Source organism: Mustelus asterias, unplaced genomic scaffold (genome assembly GCF_964213995.1).
Source record: "Mustelus asterias unplaced genomic scaffold, sMusAst1.hap1.1 HAP1_SCAFFOLD_318, whole genome shotgun sequence".
Taxonomy (NCBI): Eukaryota; Metazoa; Chordata; class Chondrichthyes; order Carcharhiniformes; family Triakidae; genus Mustelus; species Mustelus asterias.
The window spans coordinates 432,686-448,108 of NW_027590280.1; the positions used below are offsets into that span (position 1 = coordinate 432,686).

The 15,423-nt window shown below is 47.2% G+C and overlaps 1 protein-coding gene across 4 annotated transcripts in view; it reads left to right on the forward strand.

The window, feature by feature from the left end:
* The window catches only part of mrps15 (mitochondrial ribosomal protein S15), a 98,318-nt gene extending 83,166 nt beyond the window's left edge, over nt 1–15,152 (forward strand). For 2 of the 4 annotated variants that reach the window (XM_078204373.1, XM_078204376.1), the window contains 3 exons: nt 1,276–1,412; nt 7,390–7,486; nt 15,032–15,146. The gene's annotated coding sequence lies outside the window, so the exon portion shown is untranslated. Of the gene's footprint in view, nt 1–1,275; nt 1,413–7,389; nt 7,487–15,031 lie in introns of all 4 variants that reach the window. The other 2 variants (XM_078204377.1, XM_078204374.1) reach the window with 2 other exon arrangements.
* The last annotated feature ends 271 nt before the right edge of the window (nt 15,153–15,423 follow it).

The window sequence follows — 15,423 nt, forward strand, 5'->3', positions numbered from 1 at the left end:
CAACCCATCCCTCCACTTCCTCATCCAGGTCATTTATGAAAATGACAAACAGCAAGGGTCCCAGAACAGATCCCTGGGGCACACCACTGGTGACTGACCTCCAATTAGAAAAAGACCCATCTATACACACTCTCTGCCTCCTTTGGACAAGCCAGTTCTGGATCCACAGGGCAGCAGGCCCTTGGATCCCATGCCCTCTCACTTTTTCGAAAAGCCTTGGATGGGGACCTTATCGAACGCCTTGCTAAAATCCATATAAACCACATCTACCGCTTTCCCTTCGTCAATGTGTTTAGTCACATTTTCGAAAAAAACACCACCAGGCTCGTAAGGCACGATCTGCCTTTGACAAAGCCATGCTGAGTATTCTTGAGCATACTAAACCTCCCTAAATGCTCATAAATCTTGTCCCTCAGGATCTTCTCCATCAGCTTACCAACCACTGAGATTAGACTCACCGGTCGGTAATTTCCTGGGCTATCCCTATTCCCCTTCTTGAAAATAGAAAATAAGAGTTGGGAAGGAAGAGTAGAGCAATGACAGGGGGTGGGGATGGGGGGAATCTCCGCAGGGAAAGAAGGGAGTCCTGCCAGAGGAGAAGGCAAAGGGGAGCTTTACAGGAGTCATGATTGGCAGAAAGGAGGGAACACTGCAGACGGGTGATTAACAGGTAGGGGTGGGGTGGGTAGGGATGAGGAGGGACCAGCACAGGGACTGATTTCTACGAGAAGCAACTGGGGGCAGGGGGTGGGTGGGGGAGGGGGGGGCTGTCAGCAGTTCACTGGGAGATTGGGGCATCTGTGCAATGGCACCCCAAGTGTCTGCAGCCCACTTCAAGGGGGTTTAGGTTCCGCCTCCCCCTACTGGCGTGAATCACGCCTGAGCACTTGTTTTATAACATCGCCATAAGATTGAGACTCGCGGCTCACCGAAAAAACAGCGCCCCTTATCTTTAAACTGTGACAGAGAGCAGTGAGCGGGAGGCAGGAAACATTTCCCAGTTATTTCTTTCCTCACAGTGCCAGAGACGCCAGCATGCATCACCCCACCCCACCCCCTCTTCCCCCGCCCACCCACCCTCCGGAGACGCTGGCACGCTCCCCCCACCCACCCTTCATGAACACTCAGGTAAAGAGCTGACCTCATTGCTGACATTGCATTTGAAGAACAAACTCTGACACTGGGTTGTTCTGGATGGGTTGCTCTGGATGGGGAAACATAAGCGAAAGGCTTCGGGAATGATGGATACTGATTGGGGAATGTTTCTTCCCACAGGTATTCTCGGTACTTTTTGTCCCACCATCCTGGGCTGTCACCTCGCCCAGAGTTATGGAGAGAATTGCTGCCTGCCATTGGCTCCTGGGGGTCTCGTTGCCCTCAGAACCCACATGAGACTCTCCTATAACATTGAGGTAGGTGAAGGACTCCTCATTCTCTAACCTCAACCCAGCCTCTGCCATTTATAACGTCACTCCAACCATTCGATAATCTGGGGGCCAGCGCAATAATGCCCTTTCGCCCCGGAGAGGTGTTAGTGCTCACACCCACTGACCAGACCGACACTCCAATCAGACTGGCTCACACCCACTGACCAGACCGACACTCCAATCAGACTGGCTCACACCCACTGACCAGACCGACACTCCAATCAGACTGGCTCACACCCACTGACCAGACCGACACTCCAATCAGACTGGCTCACACCCACTGACCAATCAGACCAGCTGACGAGCTGGGGATAGGAGCAGCTCAGCACGTTCTGTTCTTTGATTAGATTTCTCGGAGGATTGGAATCTGCTCCACTATCTCCACCTTTGATTGAATTAGTCGGGGAGTTGAGATTCCTTGATACAGGAATGAACCAACATCTGACAGAGGACTGCTTTGGGCCAGTGAAAGATCTTTATATCCAGAATATCATCAAATCCACATTCGACATTCACCAATCAGCAAGTATGCCTCCTCCACCAATCGCCGAGTGTGCACTGTTTGGATTTTAAAGGATTTATAGAATCCCTACAGTAGAGAAGGAGGCCATTCGGCCCATCGAGTCTGCACCAAACACAATCCCACCCAGGCCCTATCCCCATAACCCCACACATTTACCCTGCTAATCCCCCTGACACTAAGGGTCAATTTAGCACGGCCAGTCAACCTAACCCACATATCTTTGGACTGTGGGAGGAAACCGGAGCACCCGAAGGAAACCCAAGCAGACATGGGGAGAACATGCAAACTCTGCACAGACAGTGACCTAAGACCGGAATCAAACCCAGATCCCTGGCGGTGGCTAACCACTGTGCCACCAGGAATTGAACCCGGGTCCCTGGAGCTGTGAGGCAGCAGTGCTAACCATTGTGCCACCGGGAATCGAACCCAGGTCCCTGGCTCTGTGAGGCAGCAGTGTTAACCACTGTGCCACCGGGAATCGAACCCGGGTCCCTGGCGCTGTGAGGCAGCAGAGCTAACCACTGTGCCACCGTGAATCGAACCCGGGTCCCTGGCGCTGTGAGGCAGCAGTGTTAACCACTGTGCCACCGGGAATCGAACCCGGGTCCCTGGCGCTGTGAGGCAGCAGAGCTAACCACTGTGCCACCGGGAATCGAACCCGGGTCCCTGGCGCTGTGAGGCAGCAGAGCTAACCACTGTGCCACCGTGAATCGAACCCGGGTCCCTGGCGCTGTGAGGCAGCAGAGCTAACTGTGTTTCATTGACTTTCAAAGTTTGGTTGAAATCAGCTTCCTCAGCCTGAGTATCTGCTTCAGCCGTGTCCTGGTGAGCTGCAGCTTTTGGTCTCTCTCAGACTGACTCATCATATTGACCCAATCCATCAGTAAATAAGAAACTCATCTATCTGATCAATCAACTTCATCCCTCAGAATAAGCCGAATTTACAGCAGCAGCTTGTTAAGGTTTCTGGGTACATTAGTCACTAAGTTTGACCATTCATTCACTGCCTCTGTACACAGTTTGTGGTGGGGGGGGAAGTGGGGGTGGGGGGGGGGGAGGGGGGGAGGTGGGTACACATCGTACATTCTCACGAACAGGTACAGAAAATAATCCAAAAGGCTAATAGCACACAGACCTTTATGTCTCGAGGACATAGTACACGGGGGTAGAAGTCATTCTTTACTATACACAGCCCTGACTAGAGGAGCAGAGAGTAGGGATGTATTACACACCCTTATCTTGTAGATATTTATTATTGATCATAAGTCAATTATTGAAGCCACAATGAGTCGCCTTTGACTTTACGACACTTCCAGAAGAAGAAAGTGACTAGCTTAGGGGTTTTAAAAAAAAGGTGGCATGGACAAGTTGGGCCGAAGGGCCTGTTTCCATGCTGTAAACCTCTATGACTCCAAGAATGCAGAGATTTGTCAAAGAGAATTTCCCTTTAAGAAACCTGTGTGGACTCTCAGTGCCCTTTGACCAGCACCATTCACATAGATTCCAGTACCTTGCTGAACGTTGATGTTAGGTTAACTCCCAGCTTTAGATAAATGGGAAATACGCACCAGCCAATCTTCAACCTGCTTCCTTGCGATGTCACACCTCAAATTTTATTTCTGATTGCAGACTCTGACTGTCCACAGCCCAAATCCTCTGTCCCTGTGTCTCTGGCTCTCACCGTTTTATGCCCAGCTCCCTCACTCTCCCCCTCTCTGAAGTTACTGTGAGCAGTTCTGGGACCCACACCATAGGAATGATACAAAGGACATGGAGAAGCACAGTGAAGATTTACCAGAATAATATCTGGACTCAATGTCAAGTACCCTTAAATATTCAGGTCCCAGGCTTGGTCACCTTGCAGCCACATCTCTGAAATGACGATAAGGTCATACTCATTTATTTCTATTTCCACTGACAAATTTATCTGTTACAGTGTCACACTTATTCAGATACATGACCTTTAATTCTGTCTTTTCACTATTTTTGCAATCTCTGGCCTTATCTGCTGGTGCACACACTGTCCCTTCCTGATTATCAATATCCTTATCGCTACCATTCTCTCTTGCCTTGTCCTCTCCATTTAAGTTATCACATCTTCCCTCAATTGATCCCTCACCCCTACTATTTAGTTTCAGGTCCTCTTTACCACCCTAGTTATCACTTGAAGAACACTGGCCACAGCAAGATCCCAATGGTACAGTTCCCATTTTTCCCAGTATGGTACCAGTGCCCCATGAATTGAAACCCATTTCTCCCACACCAATCTTTCAGCCACAGGTTAATTTCTCTCATCTTCTTTATCCAATGCCAATTTGCTCGTGGCTTCAGTAATAATCCAGAGATTAACCTTTGTGCTTCTGCTTTTTAATTTACTGCTCATACTCCCTTGGCAGACCCTCTTTCCTAGTTCTGCTGATGTCAGTGGTACCTACGTGGACCAAGACCATTGGATCGTTTCCCCCTTCCCACTGCAGGTTCCTCTCCAGCTCAAAGCACATGTCCCGCAAACACAATCTTCACACTCACACTCAGCTACAGAGCCACTCTGTCTATTCCCCTGACTATACTGTCCCCTACCAACACTACACTCCTATCAACTTCCATGGCTTGAAAGGCCTCCTGTATCCTGGTGCCATAGTCCATTCAGTCTTCCACCTTGCAGACCCTGCCCTCATACCTACAAGTTGAAAGAACATCAAACCTGTTGGACAATTGCAAGGACTGATACTCCCCCACTTCTACTTGCCTCATTCACGTCCTCCTGTCCTCCATCACTGACTAAATCAGAAGACCCTAACCAATGAGGTGTGACTGCCTTCTGGAACAAGGTGTCCAGGTACCTATTCCCCTCCCTGTCTCATTGTCTGCCGCTTAGCCTCCAGTTTGATGACTCTGAGCTGAAATTCCACCAGCTGCAGACACTTACTGTAACTGCATTTCCCCTGATCACCACAAGGTTCAGGGATCGCACATTCTACAGTCACAACATGTCACCTGCCCTGCCATCTTTATTGTACTTTAATGAATTAGAAACATAGAAAACTACAGCACAAAACAGGCCCTTCAGCCCCACAAGTTGTGCCGAACATATCCCTACCTTTTAGGCCTACCTATAACCCTCCATCCTATTAAGTCCCATGTACTCATCCAGGAGTCTCTTAAAAGGCCCTATTGAGTTTGCCTCCACCACCACTGACGGCAGCCGATTTCACTCACCCACCACCCTCTGTGTGAAAAACTTACCCCTAACATTTCCCCTGTACCTACACCCCAGCACCTTATACCTGTGTCCTCTCGTAGCACAGTAAGAAGTCTCACAACACCAGGTTAAGGTCCAACAGGTTTATTTGGTAGCAAATACCATAAGCTTTCGGAGCACTGCTCCTTCGTCAGATCTCTCGTAGCAGCCATTTCCACCCTGGGAAAAAGCCTCTGAGAGTCCACCCGACCTATGCCTCTCAACATCTTATATACCTCAATTAGGTCTCCTCTCATCCTACGTCTCTCCAAGGAGAAAAGACCGAGCTCCCTCAGCCGATCCTCATAAGGCATGCCACTCAATCCAGGCAACATCCTTGTAAATCTCCTCTGCACCGTTTCAATCTTTTCCACATCCTTCCTGTAATGAGGCAACCAGAACTGAGCACAGTACTCCAAGTGGGGTCTGACGAGGGTCTTATATAGCTGCATCATTATCCCCAGACTCCTAAACTCAATCCCTCGATTGATAAAGGCCAGCACACCATACGCCTTCTTAACCACCTCCTCCACCTACGGGGCCGATTTTAGAGTCCTATGGACCCGGACCCCAAGGTCGTTCTGATCCTCTACCGTACTAAGAGTCTTTCCCTTTATATTGTACTCCTTCATCCCATTTGACCTGCCAAAATGGACCACTACGCATTTATCTGGGTTGAAGTCCATCTGCCACTTCTCCGCCCAGTCTTGCATCCTATCTATGTCCCTCTGTAACTTCTGACATCCCTCCAGACTATCCACAACCCCACCAACCTTCGTGTCGTCGGCAAACTTACCAACCCATCCCTCCACTTCCTCATCCAGGTCATTTATGAAAATGACAAACAGCAAGGGTCCCAGAACAGATCCCTGGGGCACACCACTGGTGACCGACCTCCATTTAGAAAAAGACCCATCTATACACACTCTCTGCCTCCTTTGGGCAAGCCAGTTCTGGATCCACAGGGCAGCAGCCCCTTGGATCCCATGCCCTCTCACTTTTTCGAGAAGCCTTGCATGGGGACCTTATCGAACGCCTTGCTAAAATCCATATAAACCACATCTACCGCCTTCCCTTCGTCAATGTGTTTAGTCACATTTTCAAAGAACCCCACCAGGCTCGTAAGGCACGATCTGCCTTTGACAAAGCCATGCTGAGTATTCTTGAGCATGCTAAACCTCTCTAGATGCTCATAAATCTTGTCCCTCAGGATCTTCTCCATCAGCTTACCAACCACTGAGGTTAGAATCACCGGTCGGTAATTTCCTGGACTATCCCTATTCCCCTTCTTGAAAATAGGAACCACATCCGCAATCCTCCAATCCTCCGGCACCTCTCCCGTCTCCATCGAATTGTATTACTAATTAAATTTTAAGTAATGCTCCTCGTCTGTCCAGTGATTATATTCATGTTCTATGTACCCTGATTGAAATTCCCTACTTTAGAGAAGAGAAATAGGAAATACTGACCGGCCAATCGTATATTGCTTCCATATTATGTCACGTCACAAGTGTAACTTTTGAATGCAGACTCTGTGCACAGCCCAGACCCTCTGTCCCTGCCTCTCTCTCTTGCTGTCCCTCGCCCACACAGCTTTCTGCTAACTCATGTTTTGAGGAGGTTAGCAGTTTTAAGTTGATCTTTGAAGGAATTGCACCTATTTGACCATCGCCTGTCATTGAAAGGTTTTCTGATTCACAAATTTGTCCTTTGAAAAAATTAGAAAAATTAAGAGCATTTGAGTAAAACATGAATTAATGACTAACAGCCAAATGCACTTACTGCACAGCTATTGTTGCTGATTGCTTTAAGTAACCTGATTGAATCAATGATTTAAAGACACCTGGAATTCTCAGGGTGATTGATTGGTTCGTGAGGAAGCGAATGGGCCAATCAGTCCTGTTTCAAATCAGACTGCAGCGAGCCAGCGACCTCTGCTGGACAGTGTGTGTTTGCAGAACTGGTGAGAACAGGTTCCACCTGGCTGTGATTCTTTCCCTAGTTGAAAAGCCACTGGTAGGAACTGTCCCGATGTGGAGACGCCGGCGTTAGACTCCTTACTAGGAACTGTCCCAGCAGACTGGGAAAGAACTGCCTTTGGCAGAGATTTGGTGAATTTGCAATATTCTGCACACTTTCTGGGGCAACGTGTATTTAAAAGGTAGGATTATTTATAAATGTTATTCTCCATGTTACAGGGAACCATTTGCGATGATGCCTTGATGATGCTGTTCTGTGGTCCCTGTGAACTCTGTCGAATGGCTCGTGAGTTGCATAACCACAGAGGGTAGGCCGGTAAGAGCAACATCTACCTCCTCTTGACAGAAACCCTTCCCTCTCTGCCACCCCTTCACTGAATGTGCTCTGGATGGGTGAGGATTCCACCAACACTAACTGAGCCCGTTCCTTCTGAGGTGGCAGGCGGGTATACACTGTGGCATCATAGCAAACACCATCCAGCGCTCAGCAGCTTCTTCATCTCATAGAATCTTCCAGCACAGAAGACAATTCAACCCATTGTGCCAGTATCAGTGCTTTGAAACAACTATCTGTTCAATCGTGTTACTCTCCTTATTCCCTCCAGTCCTGAAATATTACACTTCTGTGTTTATCCAATTCCTTTGGGGAGGTCGTGCCTTACAAATTTGGTGGAGTTTTTTGAGGAAGTGACAAAAACGGTTGATGAAGGAAGGGCCGTGGATGTCGTCTATATGGATTTCAGTAAGGCATTTGACAAAGTCCCACATGGCAGGTTGGTTAAGAAGGTTAAGGCTCATGGGATACAAGGAGAAGTGGCTAGATGGGTGGAGAACTGGCTTGGCCATAGGAGACAGAGGGTAGTGGTCGAAGGGTCTTTTTCCGGCTGGAGGTCTGTGACCAGTGGTGTTCCGCAGGGCTCTGTACTGGGACCTCTGCTATTTGTGATATATATAAATGATTTGGAAGAAGGTGTAACTGGTGTAATCAGCAAGTTTGCGGATGACACGAAGATGGCTGGACTTGCGGATAGCGAAGAGCATTGTCGGGCAATACAGCAGGATATAGATAGGCTGGAAAATTGGGCGGAGAGGTGGCAGATGGAGTTTAATCCGGATAAATGCGAAGTGATGCATTTTGGAAGAAATAATGTAGGGAGGAGTTATACAATAAATGGCAGAGTCATCAGGAGTATAGAAACACAGAGGGACCTAGGTGTGCAAGTCCACAAATCCTTGAAGGTGGCAACACAGGTGGAGAAGGTGGTGAAGAAGGCATATGGTATGCTTGCCTTTATAGGACGGGGTATAGAGTATAAAAGCTGGAATCTGATGATGCAGCTGTATAGAACGCTGGTTAGGCCACATTTGGAGTACTGCGTCCAGTTCTGGTCGCCGCACTACCAGAAGGACGTGGAGGCTTTAGAGAGAGTGCAGAGAAGGTTTACCAGGATGTTGCCTGGTATGGAGGGTCTTAGCTATGAGGAGAGATTGGGTAGACTGGGGTTGTTCTCCTTGGAAAGACGGAGAATGAGGGGAGATCTAATAGAGGTGTACAAGATTATGAAGGGTATAGATAGGGTGAACAGTGGGAAGCTTTTTCCCAGGTCGGAGGTGACGATCACGAGGGGTCACGGGCTCAAGGTGAGAGGGGCGAAGTATAACTCAGATATCAGAGGGACGTTTTTTACACAGAGGGTGGTGGGGGCCTGGAATGCGCTGCCAAGTAGGGTGGTGGAGGCAAGCACGCTGACATCGTTTAAGACTTACCTGGATAGTCACATGAGCAGCCTGGGAATGGAGGGATACAAACGATTGGTCTCGTTGGACCAAGGAGCGGCACAGGCTTGGAGGGCCGAAGGGCCTGTTTCCTGTGCTGTACTATTCTTTGTTCTTTGTTCTTTTTGAAAGTTCTTATTGGATCTACTTCCACTGCCCATTGAGGGAGGGAATTTCATCTCACAACATCTCCACCTCTCCCCATGTCGTCTTTCTTATTATTTGATATCTGTATCCTCTCGTTACCAACTCTCCTCACACTAAAAACTGTTTCTCCTTTAATTACTTTCTCAAAAACCCTTCATCACTTGAACCCTCCTTTCCATCTCCTCTTCTCTGGAGAATCATTGCACTCTCTCTGGCCTCTGTCCACTTTACTGCAAAATGGAGAATTATTGGGATGTGTTACTCAGCCTGTCAGTTTAAACCTCTACCCCAACAAGATAAGTTAACTCAGGGTGGACAGGTAACCGGAACTGGCTCCCTCAAATCTGGACAGCTGTGAACTGGTGCAGGTCAAAGGGCACTGAGAGTCCACACAGGTTTCTTAAAGGGAAATTCTCTTTGACAAATCTCTGCATTCTTCTGGAGGAAGTGGCTGGCAAGGAAAGTGCCATAAAGTTGAAGGCGACTCGTTGTGGCTTCAATATTGATTTATGAACTACAATATATATCTACAAGATAAGGGTGTGTAATACTTACCTACACTCTACTCCAACTGAGGATCCTCCCCAACCCAGGACACGAGCCCTTGCTGCCGATTGGGTTGGCTCCATAGGGTCTAGCCCAATCACGTGGCCCTCGGGGACCTCCCCTTAAAGGGGCCACGCTACCACACTCCTTGCCCCGCCCTTACTCTACCTGTGAATGAAACAAAAAGGAACATCATTAAATATAGGCAGACAAGGCACAACAACACATCCGAAACAGCCCAGATGCAGTCTAGCCTGCATACCGCCCCCCCACCCCGTAAAATCTGGAAACATCAAATTCAAACGGGTCTGTAAGTGGCGTCCCATCAGTAATTCAGCTGGTGTGACCCCTGTGGTCACATTTGGCATGGTTCTGTATGACAACAAGAAATTTGCCAGAAGTAAAGGCAGTGGCGTGCGACCTTGCTTTTTCAATCTGATTTGAATGTTTGTACCATTCACTCTGCTAAGCCATTGGAAGCTGGGTGGTAAGGGGCTGGACTAACATGGCCATTTAACTCAACAAATCTCCAAAACTCCTCTGCTGTAAACTCGGGCACTGGCTGACTATTCTTTCGGTTTCTTTATCGATGCCCGGTTGTAGCTTTGGTCGAGTGCTTTCATCCTGCTTTATCCAGGCTGTGCTTTGTGCAGTTCCTGTAATAAAAGCTGTAGCACCTGAGGTGGCAATGTACCACAAGCCCCCCCATAACAACATACCATCTTCACATTATCTCCGTCCCTTGCTGCCAATAAGGTTTAAGTTTGTATTGCCATTCTTCCTCTTAATTTTTGATAACACTGGGACCCTCTCAGCCCAAGTTTGATTTGATTTGCTGAGACGGCAAAGTCTCTGTCGGATGCAGCACTGACACTATTTCCTGTGGTAGCGGTGGTGAGGTTTCTGTCTGTGGCAGAAGGAAGCAGCTGAGTGCATCCGCATTCGATATCTGTGTCCCTGGTTGATGCTGTAGGCAGTCAGCACTAAAGCCCATCTCGCAGAGGCAATTGGTTTGTCATCTCCAAATAAACCCGACAATGGTTTGTGATTTGATGATTGTGCTGAGATGCCTACCATATATATACATATTGATGAAACATTTTCACTGCATATATCACCACCAAATTCTCTTTGTTAATCTGGGAATACTTTCTCTCAGCATCTGATAATGTTCTTGACGAAAATGCAATTGGTCTTTCCACTCCATCTGACATCTTGTGGGACAAAACTGTCCCCACTCCATGAGGTGATGTGTCACAGTAATTACCAATGGTTTGGTTGGATCTATTTTTGCAAAGGCCTCTTTTTGTTCCTTTCTGCACCTCCATTGCTGACGTTTCTTCACAAGCTGCTGAAGTGGAGCTAAAATTGTAATAATTCGCCATTCCTGGAAATGATTTTAACTCGGATACATTTTTAGGCTGTGCTACTTCCTTAATGGCTTTAACCTTATCCTCCAAAGGATGTAAAATTTTAGCGTCTATCCTGAAACCCAGGGATGTAACTTCATCCACTTGGAAAGTGCATTTTAAACAGACACTCACTACTTTAAGTCTCCTCGAAACTTCCGCTAAGTTTGACCTGTGTTCCTCAGGAGATGTTCCTGTAATTAGGACATCATTCAGGTATACCACTACTTTAGGAAGGCGCTACAATGAGCTTTCCAACATACGCTGGAAAAAGGCACGGACTGATGATAAACGTGTGTACTGGTGTAACCCCTTCTGGTAACTAAGGAGATCTTCGTCTCTGTCAGCAACTTTTTCTGTATTGTGAGGCTGTTTTATACCCCAAACCAAATGGTCTCTTAACATCTTCCCTAATGCTGGGTGAATTTGCAATGCTCTGCTAACCCCCTCAATCTGGCCATGAACCCAGAGACAGTCTCTCTGGCCCCTGGAGTGCAAAATGAAATTTATACCTCAACATGGTGATTGAAGGTCAGGGTTAAAATGTTTTTTGACCAATTTGACAACCTGGTCAAAATGACTTTGTGTCTTCCTAATTAACAACATCTTTATGACGTATGTACCCATCTCTTTGAAGCTTCGACGATCACTCTCCTCCCCCTTTAACTGCACACTGTGATCTCCCAATGACTAACCAAAGTTTTTTTTCCTCGTCACCAGTGTAGTAAAGTTGAAGACTTGTGGCTTCAAGTAATAATTGATTTGGGCGGCACGGTGGCACAGTGGTTAGCACTGCTGTCTCAGTGCCAGGGACCCGGGTTCAATTCCTGGCTTGGGTCACTGCCTGTGTGGAGTTTGCACATTCTCCCCGTGTCTGCGTGGGTTTCCTCTATTTGCTCTGGTTTCCTCCCACAGTCCAAAAAATGTGCTGGTTAGGATGCATTGACCCGAACAGGCGCCGGAGTGTGGCGACGAGGGGAATTTCACAGTAACTTCATTGTAGTGTTAATGTAAGCCTTACTTGTGACTAATAAATAAATAAACTTTATATATACACAAGGATCTGACAGAACTGTAATACATGCATACTCTCCACTCCTCCCTCATTCCAACTGAAGATCCTCCATGTCCCAGGATGAATTCCCTTGCTCCCGATTGGCTCAGCTTCCCATGCAGCCTCTCTGTTGGGTCCGACCTGATCATGTGCCCGGTAAAGGAGCCAAGTTAACACTAGGGTGGGTTTTTTAAAATGTTTAATAAGCCAACACACGAGACGATTATGTAAAATGAGCACTTGCAAGATTGGGGATAATGTATTAGTCTGGATTGGGGATTGGTTAATGGAATAAATAAATAAAATAGGAATAAACGGGGTATTTGAGATGGCAGCCTGTATTCTGTGGTTAAACATATGGGGCAATACTTGGATCTCAGCTAATTACTATCTCTATTAATAACTTTGATAAAGGTAATGTATCCTAGTTCGCTAATGAGGCAAAGTTAGGATGGAAGGTAAGCAGTGAGGCTGCAGGGGGACAGGGTGGGTGAATGGGCAAGAACATGACAGTTATAATACAATGCAGCAAAGTGTGGCATGGAGAAGAAAAAGCAGAATATTTTTGAATGGTGAGAGACGGGGAGATGCTGACACTCAGAGGAACATGGATCACAGAAAGTTAACATGCAGGTACAGCGAGCAACTAGCAAGACCAATGATATGTTAGCTTTTGTTGCAAAGGAATCTTGACTCTTCAAGAAGTCTTACAACAGTTATACACGGCATTGGTGAGGCCACACCCGGTACATTGGATGACAGTGATTGACCGCGTGGTTAACAGTGAGGCGGAGTGTCTTGGGCTACACGAAGATATAGACGCGATGGTCAAATGGGCAGATAAGTGGCAGGTGGAATTTAACTCTGAAAGGTTTGAGGTCATACACTTTGGAAGGAATAATTTGACAAGGAAATACTAAATGAGACTAGGAAGTTCTGTGGAACAAAGGGACCTTGGCATGTTTGTCCATAGATGTCTGAAGGTGGAAGGGCATGTTAGTACGGTGATGAAAAAGGCTTATGGGACGCTTGCCTTTATCAATCGAGGCCAAGATTACAAAAGCAGGGAAGTCATGTTGGAGTTGTATAGAACTTTGATGAGGCCACAGCTGGAGCATTGTGTGCAGTTCTAGTCGCCACATTGTAGGAAGGATGTGGTTGCACTGGAGGGGGTGCAGAGGAGGTTTACCAGGATGCTGCCTGGGAGAGAACATTTAAGTTATGAAGAGGGGTGGATAGGCTTGTGGAGTTTTCGTTGGAGCAGAGAAGACTGAGGGGCGACCTGATTGAAATGTACAGGATTATGAGAGACATGGTCAGAGTGGATAGGGAGCAGCTTAGTTAAAGGGTCAGTCATGAAGGAACATAGGTTCAAGGTGAGGGGCAGGAGGCTTAGGGAAAAATAAATTTATTTTTTTAATCCTAATCCAAAGGGATCTGCGCTGATCATAACTTAGTGAGGAAAATGCTTTTTACCCAGAGGGTGGTGACGGTCTGGAATGTGCTGCCTGGGAGGGTGGGAGAGGCGGGTTGCCTCACATCTTTTAAAAAGTATCTGGATAAACACTTGGCATGTCATAACATTCAAGTCTATGGGCCAAGTACTGGTAAATGTGGGTAGGTAGGTAGGTTAGGTGTTCCTCACGTTTTGGTGGCCTCTTCTACATTTGTGTTTTACGATTCTGTGATTAAGGATGGTCTTTACCCAAGGAAGACCATACCTACTCTAGAACAAACGTAACAAAGGTTCACTAGATAGGTTCTTGGGCTGAGAGGATTGTTCTACGGGGAGAGATTGAGGAGATTAGGCTGATATTCCCTGATATTTAGAAGAATGAGTGTTGATCTAATTGAAACACTCAAAATTCTTGAGGTTTGACAGTATGGACAGTAAGAAAATGTATTTCCTTGCCCAGGGAATCGGAATAAATGGTCAATTATTTAGGACTGAAATTAGGAGAAATTTCTTCACTGGAAGACTTGTGATTCTTTGGAATTCTCTGCGCTAGAGAACTGTAGATATTCAATGGTGAACTGTATTTAAGAAGGACACTGATAGGCTTTTGGATATACAAGGAATTAAGTGATAGGATAGTGAGGGAGGATGGAGTTGAGGTGGGTCGGGATAGTGAGGGAGGATGGAGTTGAGGTGGGTTGGGATAGTGAGGGAGGATGGAGTTGAGGTGGGTCGGGATAGTGAGGGAGGATGGAGTTGAGGTGGGTCGGGATAGTGAGGGAGGATGGAGTTGAGGTGGGTCGGGATAGTGAGGGAGGATGGAGTTGAGGTGGGTCGGGATAGTGAGGGAGGATGGTTCAATCAACAGCATTTGTTGTCCATTCACCAATCTCCGGCCCTAATCCTTTTTAAACTACTGGCCAGTTTTGAACTCGGGAATAGCTGAAACCCTGCGAAGGTGCAGAAACCCTGAACAGGGCGACACGGTAGCACAGTGGTTAGCACTGCTGCTTCACAGCGCCAGGGACCCGGGTTCCATTCCAGCCTTGGGTCACTGTCTGTGTGGAGTTTGCATGTTCTCTCCGTGTCTGCGTGGGTTTCCTCCAGGTGCTCCGGTTTCCTCCCATAGTCCAAAAGACATGCTGGTTAGGTGGATTGGCCATTCTAAATTGCCCCTTCAAGTCCCAAGATGTGTAGGTAGGGGGTAAATCATGGGGTTATGGGGAGAGGGTGGGTGGTGGGCTTGGGTAAGATGCTCTGTTGGACAGTGGTGCAGACTTGATGGACTGAATGGCCTCCTTCTGCACTGTAGGGATTCTATGAAGGTGTAGAAACCCTGGGAGGGTGTAGCCAATCAAAACTCATTGCACTAGCTTGTGAAAAAATAACTTGATCAGGAGAGAGTTTGCCACCTACAGGAGAATGTGGAGGAACAAGCTGTTCAATTCTGACACACATTTCTGTTTGTTACAGATACTAAACCGACGACCAAGTCTCCTGCTCAAAATGAGTGTACACCCTGATACAGATTCCTATATGTAATGACACACATCACTGTGTCCGAATAAAGATTGTTCCTATCAGATACAAAGGGATGTGCGTTGATCCTAAATCTAGTATGAAAACTACTGAACGGTCAAAAAAGAACAAAGAACAATACAGCACAGGAACAGGCCCTTCGGCCCTCCAAGCCCGCGCCGCTCCCCGGTCCAGGATTGAATCCTGAATCTAGGATCCCCGCCCAATTTTCCAGCCTATCTACATACCAATATCCTATCCACCGAGCTGTCCCTCACAGCTACGATGCTTTGTTCATTACAACCTATTAACTCACCCCCACCCCCCCATTCCAGACCATGTGATCT